The 17,791-nt window shown below is 39.0% G+C and overlaps 1 protein-coding gene across 7 annotated transcripts in view; it reads right to left on the bottom strand.

The window, feature by feature from the left end:
- Window positions 1-17,791, bottom strand: part of WNK2 (WNK lysine deficient protein kinase 2) — a 158,831-nt gene that overhangs the window by 50,072 nt on the left and 90,968 nt on the right. The window lies entirely within an intron of this gene.

The raw sequence follows: 17,791 nt of genomic DNA, 5'->3' as shown, positions 1-17,791 counted from the left end.
AAGATGATCCAGGACCTCGAAAAGGAATGGAGGCAAAGATCGAGAAGATGCAAGAAATGTTTAACAAAGATCTAGAAGAATTAAAGAACAAACAGAGATGAACAACACAATAATTGAAATGAAAAATATACTAGAAGAAATCAATAGCAGAATAACTGAGGCAGAAGAATGGATAAGTGACCTGGAAGACAGAATAGTGGAGTTCACTGCTGTGGAACAGAATAAAGAAAAAAGAATGAAAAGAAATGAAGACAGCCTAAGAGGCCTCTGGGACAACATAAAACACAACAACATTCGCATTATAGGGGTCCTAGAAGGAGAGGAGAGAGAGAAAGGACAAGAGAAAATATTTGAAGAGATTATAGTCAAAAACTTCCCTAACATGGGAAAGGAAATAGCCACCCAAGTCCAGGAAGTGCAGAGAGTCCCATACAGGATAAACACAAGGAGAAACACGCCGAGACACATAGTAATCAAATTGGCAAAAATCACAAAGAAAAATTAATGAAAGCAGCAAGTGAAAAACGACAAGTAACATACAAGGGAACTCCCATAAGGTTAACAGATGATTTCTCAGCAGAAACTCTACAAGCCAGAAGGGAGTGGCATGATAGACTCAAAGTGATGAAAGGGAAGAAACTACAACCAAGATTACTCTACCCAACAAGGATCTCATTCAGATTCGATGGAGAAATCAAAAGCTTTACAGACAAGCAAAAACTAACAGAATTTAGCACCATCAAACCAGCTCTACAACAAATGGTAAAGGAACTTCTCTAAGTGGGAAACACAAGACAAGAAAAGGACCTACAAAAACAAACCCAAAACAATTAAGAAAATGGTCATAGGAACATACATATCAATAAATACCTTAAACGTGAATGGAATAAATGCTCCAACCAAAAGACACAGGCTTGCTGAATGGATACAAAAACAAGACCCATATATATGCTGTCTACAAGAGACCCAAATCAGACCTATGGACACATTCAGGCTGAAAGTGAGGGGATGGAAAAAGATATTCCATGCAAATGAAAATCAAAAGGAAGCTGGAGTAGCAATACTCATATCAGATAAAATAGACTTTAAAATAAAGAATGTTACAAGAGACAAGGAAGGACACTACATAATAATGAAGGTATCAATCCAAGAAGAAGATATAACAATTATAAATATATATACACCCAACATAGGAGCACCTCAATACATAAGGCAACTGCTAACAGCTATAAAACAGGAAATTGACAGTAACACAATAATAGTGGGGGAACTTAACACCTCACTTACACCAATGGACAGATCATACAAACAGAAAATTAAGAAGGAAAAACAAGCTTTAAATGACACAATAGACCAGATAGATTTAATTGATATTTATAGGACATTCCATCCAAAACCAGCAGATTACACTTTCTTCTCAAGTGTGCACAGAACATTCTCGAGGATAGATCACATAATGGGTCACAAATCAAGCCTCAGTAAATTTAAGAAAATTGAAATCATATCAAGCATCTTTTCTGACCACAATGCTGTGAGATTAAAAATCAATTATAGGGAAAAAGAATAAAAAACACAAAACACATAGAGGCTAAACAATACGTTACTAAATAACCAAGAGATCACTGAAGAAATCAAAGAGGAAATAAAAAAATACCTAGAGACAAATGACAATGAAAACACTATGATCCAAAATCTATGGGATGCAGCAAAAGCAGTTCTAAGAGGGAAATTTATAGCTATACAAGCCAACCTCAAGAAACAAGAAAAATCTCAAATAAACAGTGTAACGTTAAACCTAAAGGTACTACAGAAAGAAGAACAAACAAAACCCAAAGTTAGCAGGAGGAAAGAAATCATAAAGATCAGAGCAGAAATAAATGAAATGGAAACAAAGAAAACAATAGCAAAGATCAATAAAACTAAAAGCTGGTTCTTTGAGAAGATAAACAGCATTGATAAACCATTAGCCAGGCTCATTAAGAAAAAGAGGGAGCGGACTCAAATCTATAAAATTAGAATTGAAAAAGTAGAAGTTACAACAGACACTGCAGAAATACAAAGCATCCTAAGGGACTACTACAAGCAACTCTATGCCAATAAACTGGACAACCTGGAAGAAATGGACAAATTCTTAGAAAGGTATAATCTTCCAAAACTGAATCAGGAAGAAATAGAAAATATGAACAGACCAATCACAAGTAATGAAATTGAAACTGTGATTAAAAATCTTCCAACAAACAGAAGTCCAGGACCAGATGGCTTCACAGGTGAATTCTACCAAAGATTTATAGAAGAGCCAACACCCATCGTTCTCAAACTCTTCCAAAAAATTGCAGAGGAAGTAACACTCCCAAACTCATTCTATGAGGCCACCATCACCCTGATACCAAAACCAAAGATACTACAAAAAAAGAAAACTACAGCCAATACCACTGATGAATATAGATGCAAAAATCCTCAACAAAATATTAGCAAACAGAATCCACCAACACATTAAAAGGATTATACACCAGGATCAAGTGGGATTTATCCCAGGGATGCAGGGATTCTTCAATATACGCAAATCAATGTGATGTACCATATTAACAAATTGAAAAATAAAAACCATAGGATCATCTCAATAGATGCAAAAAAAGCTTTCGACAAAATTCAACATGCATTTATGATAAAAACTATCCAGAAAGTGGGCATAGAGGGAACCTACCTCAGCATAATAAAGCCATATATGACAAACCCACAGCAAACATCATTCTCATTGGTGAAAAACTGAAAGCATTTCCACTAAGATCAGGAACAAGACAAGGATGTCCACTCTCGCCACTATTATTCAACATAGTTTTGGAAGTCCTAGACATGGCAATCAGAGAAGAAGAAGAAATAAAAGGAATACAAACTGGAAAAGAAGAAGTAAAACTGTCACACTTTGCAGGTGACATGATACTATACATAGAGAATCCCAAAGATGCCACCAGAAAACTACTAGAGCTAATCAATGAATTTGGTAAAGCTGCAGGACACAAAATTAATGCACAGAAATCACTTGCATTCCTATACACTACTGATGAAAAATCTGAAAGAGAAATTAAGGAAACACTCCCATTTACCATTGCAACAAAAAGAATTAAATACCTAGGAATAAACCTACCTAGGGAGACAAAAGACCTGTATGCAGAAAACTGTAAGACACTGTTGAAAGAAATTAAAGATGATACCAACAGATGGAGAGATATACCATGTTCTTGGATTGGAAGAATCAATATTGTGAAAATGATTATACTACCCAAAGTAATCTACAGATTCAATGCAATCCCTATCAAATTACCATATGGCATTTTTTACAGAACTAGAATAAAAAATCTTAAAATTTGTATGGAGACACAAAAGACCCTGAATAGCCAAAGCAGTCTTGAGGGAAAAAAACGGAGATGGAGGATTCAAACTCCCTGACTTCAGGCTACCTTACAAAGCTACAGTAATCAAGACAATATGGTACTGGCACAAAAAGAGAAATATAGATCAAAAGAACAGGATAGAAAGCCCAGAGATAAACCCACACGCCTATGGTCAACTAATCTATGACAAAGGAGGCAAGGATATACAATGGAGAAAAGACAGTCTCTTCAATAAGTGGTGCTGGGAAAACTGGACAGCTACATATAAAAGGAATTAGCACACTCCCTAACACCAAACACAAAAGTAAACTCAAAATGGATTAGAGACCTAAATGTAAGACAGGACACTGTACAACTCCTAGAGGAAAACATAGGAAAAACACTCTTTGACATAAATCACAGCAAGATCTTTTTTGATCCACCTCCTAGAGTAATGGAAATAAAATCAAAAATAAACAAATGGGACCGAATGAAACTTAAAAGCTTTTGCACAGCAAAGGAAACTACACACAGGACGAAAAGACAACCCTCAGAATGGGAAAAAATATTTCCAAACGAATCAACGGACAAAGGATTAATCTCCAAAATATATAAACAGCTCATACAGCTCAATATTAAAAAAAAAAACAACCCAATCCAAAAATGGGCAGAAGACCTAAATAGACATTTCTCCAAAGACGACATACAGATGGCTAAGAAGCACATGAAAAGCTGCTCAACATCACTGATCATTAGAGAAATGCAAATCAAAACTACAAGGAGGTATCCCCTCACACCAGTTAGAATGGGCATCATCAGAAAATCTACAAATAACAAATGCTGGAGAGGGTGTGGCGAAAAGGGAACCCTCTTGTACTGTTGGTGGGCATGTAAACTGATACAGCCACTATGGAGAACAGTATGAAGGTTCCTTAAAAAACTAAATATAGAATTACCATATGACCCAGCAATCCTACTACTGGGCAAATACTCAGAGAAAACCATAATTCAAAAAGACACATGCAGCCTAATGTTCATTGCTGAGCTATTTACAATAGCCAGGACATGGAAGCAACCTAAGCGTCCATCAAGAGATGAATGGATAAAGAAGACGTGGCACATATATACAGTGGAATATTACTCAGCCATAAAAAGAAACGAAATTGAGTTATTTGTAGTAAGGTGGATGGACCTAGAGTCTGTCATACAGAGTGAAGTAAGTCAGAAAGAGAAAAACAAATAGCGCACGCTAACATATATATATGGAATCTAAGGCAAAAAAAAAAAAAAAAAGGTCATGAAGAACCTAGGGTTAAGATGGGAATAAAGACACAGACCTACTAGAGAATGGACTTGAGGATATGGGGAGAGGGAAGGGTAAGCTGTGACAAAGTGAGAGAGTGGCATGGACATATATACACTACCAAATGTAAAATAGATAGCTAGTGGGAAGCAGCCACATAGCACAGGGAGATCAGCTCGGTGGTTTGTGACCACCTAGAGGGGTGGGATAGGGAGGGTGGGAGGGAGGGAGACGCAAGAGGGAAGAGATATGGGAACATATGTATATGTATAACTGATTCACTTTGTTATAAAGCAGAAACCAACACACCATTGTAAAGCAATTATACTCCAATAAATATGTTTTAAAAAAAAGATGTGGTACATATATACAATGGAATATTACTTAGCCATAAAGAGGAACAAAACTGGGTCATTTGTAGAGACGTGGTTGAATCTAGAGACAGTCATACAGAGTGAAGTAAGTCAGAAAGAGAAAAACAAATATCGTATATTAACGCATATATGTGGAACGTAGAAAAATGGTACAGATGAACCACTTTGCAGGGCAGAAATAGACACACAGATGTAGAGAACAAACATATGGACACCAAGGGGGAAAAGCAGCGGGGGGTCGGGGGGTGATGAATTGGGAGATTGGGACTGACATGTATACACTGATGTGTATAAAATGGATGACTAATAAGAACCTGCTGTATAAAAAAAATAAATAAAATAAAATTCATAAAAAAGAAAAGCAAGATGCAGAAAAGTGTGAATAATATGACCCTGTTTTTGTAAAACAACAATAAAAATATTTCATGTACATCTATATACGTGTCTATACAATTATATGAGCATTTTTTAAAAATGAAAAAAGAAAAAAAAGAACAAAATAATACCATTTGTAGCCACATGGATGGAACTAGAGATTATCATACTAAGTGAAGTAAGTCAGACAAAGACAAATACCATATGGTATCACTTACATGTGGAATCTAAAATATAACACAGGGCTTCCTTGGTGGCATAGTGGTTGAGAGTCTGCCTGCCGATGCAGGGGACACGGGTTCATGCCCTGGTCCGGGAAGATCCCACATGCCGCGGAGCGGCTGGGCCTGTGAGCCATGGCCGCTGAGCCTGCGCGTCCAGAGCCTGTGCTCCGCAACGGGAGAGGCCACAACAGTGAGAGGCCCACGTACCACACACAAAAAATAAAAATAAAAAAAATATATATAACACAAATGAACTTATCTTCGAAACAGAAATGGACTCACAGACATAGACAACAGACTTATGGTTGCCAAGGGGGAAGTGGGGTGAGGGAGGGATGGATTGGGAGTTTGGGATTAGCAGATGCAAACTATTATATATAGAATGGATAAACAACAAGGTCCTACTGTATAGCACAGGGAGGGAAGTATATTCAATATCCTACGATAAACCATAATGGAAAAGAATATTTTTAAAAAAGAATGTTTATATAACTGAATCACTTAGCTGTAGAGCAGAAATTAACACAACATTGTAAAACAACACACTTCAATTAAAATTTTTTTTAAAAAAGAAAATTACAGGCCAATATCTATGATGAATATTGATGCAAAATGATCAAAAAACATTAGCAAGCCAAATATCAACATAATATATAAAGGATCATACACCATGATAAAGTGGGATTTATTCCATGGATGAAAGAATCCACAAGTCAATCAGTGTGTTACACCACATTAATAAAAGGAAGTATAAAAATCACATGATCATCTCAATAGACTCAGAAAAAACATTTAACAAAATTCAACATCCATTCATGAAAAAAACTCTTCTCAAAGTTGGTACACAGGGAACATATCTCAACATAATGAAAGCCATTTATGACAAACCCACATCTAACATCCTACTCAACAGCGAAGAGCTAAAAGCTTTTCCTCTAAAATCAGTAACAAGACAAGGATGCCCTCACCACTTCTATTTAACACTGGAAGTTCTAGCCACAGCAACCAGACAAGAAAAAGAAATAAGAGGCATCCAAATTCAAAGGAAAGAAGTAAAATTATCACCATTTGCAGGTGACCTACTATATATAGAAAATTCTAAAGTCTCCACCAAAAAAACTATGAGAACTAATAAATGAATTCAGTAAAGCTGCAGAATACAGAATTGATATACAGAAATCTATTGCTTTTCTATACACTAATAATCAAGTATCAGAAAGTAAGAAAACAATCCCATTTAATATTGCACCAAAAAGATTAAAATACCTAGGAATAAATTTAACCAAGGAGGTGAAAGATCTGTAATCTGACAACTATAAAACATTGATGAAGGGGAGAGACCTTCAAGATGGCGGAGGATAAGACATAGAGATCACCTTCCTCCCCACAAATATATCAGAAATACATCTCCATGTTGAACAACTCCTACAGAATCTAATGAACGCTGGCAGAAGACCTCAGACTTCCCAAAAGGCAAGAAACGCTCCACGTACCTGGATAGGGCAAAAGAAAAAAGAAAAAACAGAGACAAAAGAATAGGGATTGGGTTTCCCTGGTGGCGCAAGTGGTTGAGAGTCCGCCTGCCGGTGCAGGGGATGTGGGTTCGTGCCCTGGTCCAGGAGGATCCCGCATGCCACGGAGCGGCTGGGCCCATGGGCCATGGCCGCTGGGCCTGCGCGTCCGAAGCCTGTGCTCCACAACAGGAGAGGCCACAACAGTGAGAGGCCCGCGTACCACAGACACACAGACACACAGACACACACACACACACACACAAGAATAGGGATGGGGCCTGCACTTCTGGGAGGGAGCGGTGAAGGAGGAAAAGTTTCCACACACTAGGAAGCCCCTTCACTGGTGGGGATGGGGGGTGGCGGCGGGGAAGCTGTGGAGTCACAGAGGAGAGCACAGCAACAGGGTTGCAGAAGGCAAAGCGGAGAGATTCCCGCACAGAGGACCGTTGCCGACCAGCACTCACCAGCCTGAGAGGCTTGTCTGCTCACCCACTGGGGCGGGTGGGGGCTGGTAGCTGAGGTTCCGGCTTTGGAGGTGAGATCCCAGGGAGAGGACGGGGTTTGGCTGCGTGAACACAGCCTGAAGGGGGATAGTGCGCCACAGCTAGCCGGGAGGGAGTCTGGGAAAAAGTCTGGAACTGCCTAAGAGGCAAGAGACCGTTGTTTCGGGGTGCGCCAGGAGAGGGGATTCAGAGCACGGCCTAAACAAGCTCCAGAGATGGGTGGGCTATCAGCGCAGACACCAAAGTAGGGCATGAAATGCTAAGGCTGCTGCTGCATCCACCAAGAAGCCTGTCAAGGGCAGGTCACTACCCACACCTCCCCTCCCAGGAGTCTAAGCAGCCCGCCACTGCCAGGATCCTGTGATCCAGGGACAACTTCTCTGGGAGAACACACGGTGCACCTCAGGCTGTTGCAACATCACACTAGCCTCTGGAGCTGCAGGTTTGCCCCGCGTTCCATACCCCTCCGTGCACCCAGCCTGAGTGAGCCAGAGCCCCCTAATCAGCTGCTTATTTTAAACCCTGTCCTGTCTGAGTGAAGAACAAGTGCCGTCAGGCGACCTACACACAGAGGCGGGGCCAAATCCAAAGCTGAACCCCATGAGCTGTGCAAACAAAGAAGAGAAAGGTAAATCTCTCCCAGCAGCCTCAGGAGCAGTGGATTAAATCTCCACAATCAACTTGATGTAACCTGCAACTGTGGAATACCTGAATAGACAACGAACATCCCAAAATTGAGGCAGTGGACTTTGGGAGCAACTGTAGACTTGGGGTTTGCTTACTGCATCTAATTTGTTTCTGGTTTAATGTTCATCTTATTTTAGTATTTAGAGTTTATTATCATTGGTAGATTTGTTTATTGATTTGGTGGCACTCTTCCCTTTTTCTTTATATATTTTTTTCTCTTTTTGTGAGTGTGTATGCGCATGCTTTGTGTGGTTTGGTCTGTATAGCTTTGCTTTTACCATTTGTCCTAGGGTTCTGTCTGTCTGTTTTTTCTTTTCTTTTTTATTATTACTTTTTAATTTTTTCTACTTTTAATAATTTATTTTCTATTTTTCATTTTAATAACTTTATTTCATTTATTTATTTATTTTCCTTTGATTCTTTCTTTTTCTCTCCCTTTTCTTCTGAGCCATGTGACTGGCAGGGTCTTGGTACTCTGGCTGGGTGTCAGGCCTGTGCCTCTGAGGTGGGAGAGCCGAGTTAAGGACATTGGTCCACCAGAGACCTCCAGGCTCCATGTAATATCAAACAACAAAAGCTCTCCCAGAGATGTCCATCTCAATGCTAAGACCCAGCTCCACTCAGCAACCAGCAAGATACAGTGCTGGACACCCTATGCCAAACAACTAACAAGACAGGAAAACAAGCCCACCCACCAGCAGAGAGGCTGCCTAAAATCACAATAAGGTGATAGGCACCCCAAAACACACCACAGGACACACTCCTGCTCAACAGAAAGACAAGATCCAGCCTCATACACCAGAACACATGCACCAGTCCCCTCCACCAGGAAGCTTACACAACTCACTGAACCAACCTTAGCCATTGGGAGCAGACACCAAAAAAACCAGGAACTACAAACCTGCAGCCTGTGAAAAGGGGACCCCAAACACAGTAAGTTAAGCAAAATGAGAAGACAGAGAAACACACAGCAGATGAAGGAGCAAGGTAAAAACCCACCAGACCGAACAAATGAAGAGGAAATAGGCAGTCTACCTGAAAAAGAATTCAGAGTAATGAGAGTAAAGATAATGCAGAATCTTGGAAATAGAATGGAGAAAATACAAGAAACGTTTAACAAGGACCTAGAAGAACTAAAGAGCAAACAAACAATGATGAATAATGATAAACGAAATTAAAAATTCTCTAGAAGGAATCAATAGCAGAATAACTGAGGCAGAAGAAAGGATAAGTGACCTGGAAGATAAAATACTAGAAATAACTACTGCAGAGCAGAATAAAGAAAAAAGAATGAAAAGAATTGAGGACAGTCTCAGAGAATTATGGGACAATATTAAACACACTAAAATTCGAATTATAAGGGTCCCAGAAGAAGAAGAGAAAAAGAAAGGGACTGAGAAAATATTTGAAGAGATTATAGTTGAAAACTTCCCTAATATGGGAAAGGAAATAGTCAGTCAAGTCCAGGAAGCACGCAAGTCCCATACAGGATAAATCCAAGGACAAACACGCCAAGACACATATTAATCAAACTACCAAAAATTAAATACAAAGAAAAAATATTAAAAGCAGCAAGGGAACAACAACAAATAACATACAAGGGAATCGCCGTAAGGTTAACAGCTGATCTTTCAGCAGAAACTCTGCAAGCCAGAAGGGAGTGGCAGGACATATTTAAAGTGATGGAAGGGAAAAACCTACAACCAAGATTACTCTACCCAGCAAGGAACTCATTCAGATTCAATGAAGACATTAAAAAACTTTATAGACAAACAAAAGCTAAGAGAATTCAGCACCACCAAACCAGCTTTACAACTGCTAAAGGAACTTTTCTAGGCAGGAAACACAAGAGAAGGAAAAGACCTACAATAACAAACCCAACATAATTAAGAAAATGGTAATAGGAACATACAAATAGATAATTAACTTAAATGTAAATGGATTAAATGCTCCAGCCAAAACACACAGACTGGCTGAATGGATAAAAAAGCAATACCCATATATATGCTGTCTACAAGAGTCCCACTTCAGACCTAGGGACCCATACAGACTGAAAGTGAGGGGATGGAAAAAGATATTCCATGCAAATGGAAATCAAAAGAAAGCTGGAGTAGCAATTCTCATATCAGACAAAATAGACTTTAAAATAAAGACTATTAGAAGAGACAAAGAAGGATACTACATAATGATCAAGCGATCAATCCAAGAAGAATACATAACAATTGTAAATATTTATGCACCCAACATAGGAGCACCTCAATACATAAGGCAAATGCTAACAGCCAGAAAAGGGCAAATCGACAGTAACACAATCATAGTAGGGGACTTTAACACCCCACATTCCCCATGGACAGATCATCCAAAATGAAAGTAAATAAGGAAACACAAGCTTTAAATGACACATTAAACAAGATGGACTTAATTGATATTTATAGGACATTCCATCCAAAAACAACAGAATACACATTCTTCTCAAGCCCTCATGGAACATTCTCCAAAATAGATCATATCTTGAGTCACAAATCAAGCCTTGGTAAATTTAAGAAAATTGAAATCATATCAAGTATCTTTTCCGACCACAACGCTATGAGACTAGATATCAATTACAGGAAAAAAATCTGTAAAAAATACAAACACATGGAGGCTAAACAATACATGACTAAATAACCAAGAGATCACTGAGGAAATCAAAAAATACCTAGAAACAAATGAAATGAAAACACGACAATCCAAAACCTATAGGATGAAGCAAAAGCAGTTCTAAGAGGGAAGTTTATAGAAATACAATCCTACCTCAAGAAACAAGAAACATCTCAAATAAGCAACCTAACCTTACACCTAAAGCAATTAAGACAAAGAAGAGCAAAAAAACCCCAAAGTTCGCAGAAGGAAAGAAATCATAAAGATCAGATCAGAAGTAAATGAAAAGGAAATTAAGAAAATGATAGCAAAGATCAATAAAATTAAAAGGTGGTTCTTTGAGAAGATAAACAAAATTGATAAACCATTAGCCAGACTCTTCAAGAAAAACAGGGAGAAGACTCAAATCAATAGAATTAGAAATGAAGAAGGAGAAGTAACAACTGACACTGCAGAAATACAAAGGATCATAAGCGATTACTACAAGCAACTCTATGCCAATAAAATGGACAACCTTGAAGAAATGGACAAATTCTTAGAAAAGCACAACATTCCGAGACTGAACCAGGAAGAAACAGAAAATATAAACAGTCCAATCACAAGCACTGAAACTGAGACTGTGATTAAAAATCTTCCAATAAACAAAAGCCGAGGACCAGACTGCTTCACAGGCGAATTCTATCAAACATTTACAGAAGAGCTAACACCTATTCTTCCCAAACTCTTCCAAAATACAGCAGAGGGAGGAACACTCCCAAACTCATTCTATGAGGCCACCATTACCCTGATACCAAAACCAGACAGAGGTCACAAAGAAAGAAAACTACAGGCCAGTATCACTGATGAACACAGATGCAAAAATCCTCAGCAAAGTACTAGCAAACAGAATCCAACAGCACATTAAAATGATCATACACCATGATCAAGTGGGGTTTATCCCAAGAAGGCAAGGATTCTTCAATATACGTAAATCAATGTGATAAACCATACTAACAAATTGAAGGAGAAAAACCATATGATCATCTCAGTAGATGCAGAAAAAGCTTTTGACAAAATTCAACAACCATCTATGATAAAAACCCTCCAGAAAACAGGCATAGAGGGAACTTACTTCAACAAAATAAAGGCCATATATGACAAACCCACAGCCAACATCGTTCTCAATGATGAAGAACTGAAACCATTTCCTCTAAGATCAGGAACAAGACAAGGTTGTCCACTCTCACCACTATTATTCAACATAGTTATGGAAGTTTTATCCACTGCAATCAGAGAAGAAAAAGAAATAAAAGGAAACCAAATCGGAAAAGAAAAAATAAAGCTGTCACTGTTTGGAGATGACATGATACTGTATATAGAGAATCCTAAAGATGCTACTAGAAAACTACTAGAGCTAATCAATGAATTTGGTAAAGTAGCAAGATACAAAATTAATGACAGAAATATCTTGCATTCCTATACACTAATGATGAAAACTCTGAAAGAGAAATTAAGGTAACACTCCCATTTACCACTGCAACAAAAAGAATAAAATACTTAGGAATAAACCTACCTAAGGAGACAAAAGACCGGTAGGCAGAAAACTATAAGACACTGATGAAAGAAATTAAAGATGATTGGGCTTCCCTGGTGGCGCAGTGGTTGAGAGTCCGCCTGCCGATGCAGAGAGTGTGGGTTCGTGCCCCAGTCCGGGAGGATCCCGCGTGCAGTGGAGCGGCTGGGCCCGTGAGCCATGGCCGCTGAGCCTGCGCGTCCCGAGCCTGTGCTCCGTGGCGGGAGAGGCCACAACAGTGAGAGGCCCACGTACCACACACACACAAAAAAAAGAAATTAAAGATGATACAAACAGATGGAGAGATATACCATGTTCTTGGATTGGAAGAATCAACATTGTGAAAATGGCTATACTACCCAAAGCAATCTACAGATTCAATGCAATCCCTATCAAAGTATCAATGGCATTTTCACAGAACTACAACAAAAAATTTCACAATTTGTGTGGAAACACAAAAGAGTCGAAATAGCCAAAGAAATTTTGAGAAAGAAAAGCTGGAGGAATCAGGCTCCCTAACTTCTGACTATACCACAAAGCTACAGTAATCAAAACAGTATGGTACTGGCACAGAAACAGAAATATAGATCAGTGGAACAGAACAGAAAGCCCAGAGATAAACCCACATATATGGTCACCTTATTTTTGATAAAAGAGGCAAGAACATACAGTGGAGAAAAGGCAGCCTCTTCAATAAGTGGTGCTGAGAAAACCAAACAGCTACATGTAAAAGAATGAAATTAGAACACTCCCTAACAACATACTCAAAAATAAACTCGGATTAAAGACCTAAATGTAAGGCCAGACACTATCAAACTCTTAGAGGAAAACATAGGCAGAATACTCTATGACATAAATCACAGCAAGATCCTTTTTGACCCACCTCCTAGAGAAATGGAAATAAAAACAAAAATAGACAAATGGGACCTATTGAAATTTAAAAGCTTTTGCACAGGAAAACCATAAACAAGACAAAAAGACAACCCTCAGAATCAGAGAAAATACTTGCAAATGAAGCAACTGACAAAGGATTAATCTCCAAAATTTACAAGCAGCTCATGCAGCTCAATATCAAAAAAACAGTCAACCCAATCCAAAAATGGGCAGAAGACCTAAATAGACATTTCTCCAAAGAAGACATGCAGATTGCCAACAAACACATGAAAGGATGCTCAACATCACTAATCATTAGAGAAATGCACATCAGAACTACAATGTGGGGCTTCCCTGGTGGCGCAGTGGTTGATAGTCTGCCTGCCAATGCAGGGAACATGGGTTCGAGCCCTGGTCTGGGAAGATCCCACATGCCACGGAGCAACTAGGCCCATGAGCCACAACTACTGAGCCTGCGCGACTGGAGCTTGTGCTCCGCAACAAGAGAGGCTGCGACAGTGAGAGGCCCATGCACCACGATGAAGAGTGGCCCCCGCTCGCTGCAACTAAAGAAAGCCCTCACACAGAAACGAAGACCCAACACAGCCATAAATAAATAAAAATTTTAAAAATAAACAAAAAAAACTACAATGAGGTACCACCTCACACCAGTCAGAATGGCCATCATCAAAAAAATCTACAGGGGCTTCCCTGGTGGCACAGTGGTTGAGAATCTGCCTGCTAATGCAGGGGACACGGGTTCGATCCCTGGTCTGGGAAGATCCCACATGCCACGGAGCAACTAGGCCCGTGAGCCACAACTGCTGAGCCTGCGCGTCTGGAGCCTGTGCTCTGCAACAAGAGAGGCCTGCGTACCACGATGAAGAGTGGCCCCCACTTGCCACAACTAGAGAAAGCCCTCGCACAGAAACGAAGACCCAACACAGCAAAAATAAATAAATTAATTAATAAAACTCCTACCACCAACATCTAAAAAAAATAAAAATAAAAATAAATCTACAAACAATAAATGCTGGAGAAGGTGTGGAGAAAAGGGAGCCCTCTTGCACTGTTGGTGGGCATGTAAATTGATACAGCCACTAGGAGAACAGTATGGAGGTTCCTTAAAAAAATAAAAATAGAATTACCATACGACCCAACAATCCCACTACTGGCATATACACTGAGAAAACTATAATTTAAAAAGAGTCATGTACCTCAATGTTCATTGCTGTTGCATTTACAATAGCCAGGATATGGAAGCAACCTAAGTGTCCCTCAACAGATGAATGGATAAAGATGTGGCACATATGTAATGGAATATCACTCAGCCATAAAAAGAAACGAAATTGAGTTATTTGTAGTGAGGTGGATGAACCTAGGGTCTGTCATACAGAGTGAAGTAAGTCAGAAAGAGGAAAACAAATACCGTATGCTAACACATATATATGGAATCTAAAAAACAAACAAAAGAATGGTTATGAAGAACCTAGGGGTAAGACGGGAATAAAGACGCAGGCCTACTAGAGAATGCACTTGAGGACACGGGGAGGGGGAAGGGTAAGCTGGGACGAAGTGAGAGAGTGCCAAGGACATATATACACTACCAAATGTAAAACAGACAGCTAGTGGGAAGCAGCCGCATAGCACAGGGAGATCAGCTCAGTGCTTTGTGACCACCTAGAGGGGTGGGATAGGGAGGGTGGGAGGGAGACGCAAGAAGGAGGAGATATGGAATATATGTATATGTATAGCTGATTCACTTTGTTATAAAGCAGAAACTAACACACCATTTCAATGCAGTTATACTCCAATAAAGATGTTAAAAAAATTGATGAAGGGTTTTAAGTTGATACAAAGAAAGAGAAAGATATTGAATGTTCCTGGATTGGAAGAGTTAATAGTGTTAAAATGGCCATACTGCACAAAGCAATCTACAGATTTAATTCAATCCCTATCAAAATACCCAGGACATTTTTCACAAAACTAGAACAAATAATCCTAAAATTTATATGGAACCACAAATGACCCTGAATTGCCAAACCAATCTTGAGGAAAAAGGACAAAGCTGGAAGTATCACACTCTCTGCCTTCACACTATACTACAAAGCTACAGTAATCAAAACAGGATGGTACTGGCACAAAAACAGACACATATATCAGTGGAACAGAATAGAGAGCCCAGACACTTACAGACAATTAATCTATGACAAAGGAGGCAAGAAAATACAATGGAGAAAAGATAGTCTCCAACAAGTGGTGCTGGTAAAACAGGACAGCTACATGTAAAAGAATGAAATTAGACTATTTTCTTACACTATATACAAAAATAAACCCCAAATTGATTAACGACTGGAAGCCATAAAACTCCTAGATGAAAACATAAGCAGAATACTCTTTGACATAAATCTAAGCAATATTTTTTTGATCTGTCTCTTAAGGCAAAGGAAACAAAAACAAAAATAAACAAATGGGACCTAATTAAATGTAAAAGCTTTTGCACAGCAAAGGAAACCACTGACAAAATGAGAAAACGACCTGCTGAATAGGAGAAAATATTTGCAAATGATATGACAGATAAGGGGTTAAATCCAAAATATATAAATAGCTCATACAACTCAATATGAAAAAACAAACCACCCAATTTAAAAATGGGCTGAAGACCTAAATAGACTTTTTTTCAAAGATGTACAGATGGCCAGTAGGCATATGAAAAGATGCTCAAAATCACTAGTCATCAGAGAAATGCAAATCAAAACCACAATGAGATATCACCTCATATCTGTCAGAATGGCTATAAAAAAAAGACCACAAATAACAAATGTTGGCAAGGATGTGGAGAAAAAGGAACCATCATACACAGTTGGTAGGAATGTAAATTGGTGTAGCCACCGTGGAAAACAGTACAGAGGTTCCTCAAAAAAATAAAAATAGAACTACCATGTGATCCAGCAATTCCTCTCCTAGGTACATATCTGGAAAAAATGAAAACACTAATTTGATGTAAAAGATACATGCACCCCCAATGTTCACAGCAGCATTACTTACAATAACCAAGATATGGAAGCGACCTAAGTGTCCATCAACAGATGAATGGATAAAGATGCATTATACATATATACAATGGAATACTACTCAGCCATTAAAAAGAATGAAATTTTGCCACCTGCAACAACATGGAGGGATCTGGAGGGTATTATGATTAGTGAAATAAGTCAGAGAAAGACAAATACTGTATATTATCATTTATATGTGGAATCCAAAAAATAAAACAAAACAAATAGACTCACAGATATAGAGAATAAACTAGTGGTTACCACTGGAGAGAGGGGAAGGATGGGGAGGGGGAGGGGCAGGATAGGGTTAGGGGATTAAGAGCAACAAAATACTATGTATAAAATAAGCTATAAGGATATATTGTATGGCACAGGGAATATGTCCAGTATTTTATAACAACTTTAAATCAACTATAATCTATAAAAATATTGAATCAGTATGTTTTACACTTGAAATTAATGTAATATTGTATATCAACTATACTTCAATATAGATACGTAGATAGATAAAGTGGAGATAATAATTTTTTTTTTTAAAAAAAAGAAGCATCCTGTCAGGGGCTGGAAAGGGATCCTGGTAGGGAGGTACCCTGGGAACCAACTGGTAGAACATAGCTCAACAGCATCCCACCTAGGACCTCTCAGAGCCTCTGTGTGCTCACAGGAGTGGGAAAGTTGAGAGGAGAATGCAGGATGCAGAGTTTCCAATACTTACTTGGTCTTCGAGCCTACTTGTCTTTTTAAAAAAAACACAAACTTTCTCCTTTTAATAACACAAACAAAATTTACAAAATGAAAGGTTTTAAAAGCTTACCGAAAGAAATGATAGTGGGGGAGGGTGCCAGGTTCCTAAGCCCCCAGACTCACATTGCCCCTCCCCAGCATATGTAACATAACTTTCACATTTGTTTTTCTTTAAAGCACTGCCATGCAAGTATGTGCTCTAAAACACCACAGTTGAGTTTTGCCTGATTTAGAATATTCTATCAATGAACTCACACTGCATTTATCCTTTCCTGTCTGGCTTCTCTCTCACCATTATATCTGGGAGATTCATCCATTTGGGTGTCTGTAGACTGTTTCACTCTGGGACTCTCCCACGACTCACTAGTAATTGTGTGGCTGATGTGCTTTGGCTGGCTGCAAGTTGGAGCATGACTAATACTAACACACAACAGTGAGTGTGCCTGTGCACACTGCAAAGCTGTGCAAAGCTGCTGGGTCAAAGAAGCTTCAGCCTTCAGGAGAGGACACTAACCAGCTTCCCAAAGCAGGTGTGCCAGTTCCCCCTCCGATAGCAGCCTCTAAGCACTCCTGGG

Source organism: Mesoplodon mirus (assembly GCF_964341445.2).
Source record: "Mesoplodon mirus genome assembly, chromosome: 1".
NCBI lineage: Eukaryota > Metazoa > Chordata > Mammalia > Artiodactyla > Ziphiidae > Mesoplodon > Mesoplodon mirus.
This window is presented reverse-complemented; position numbering and strand designations above follow the sequence as displayed.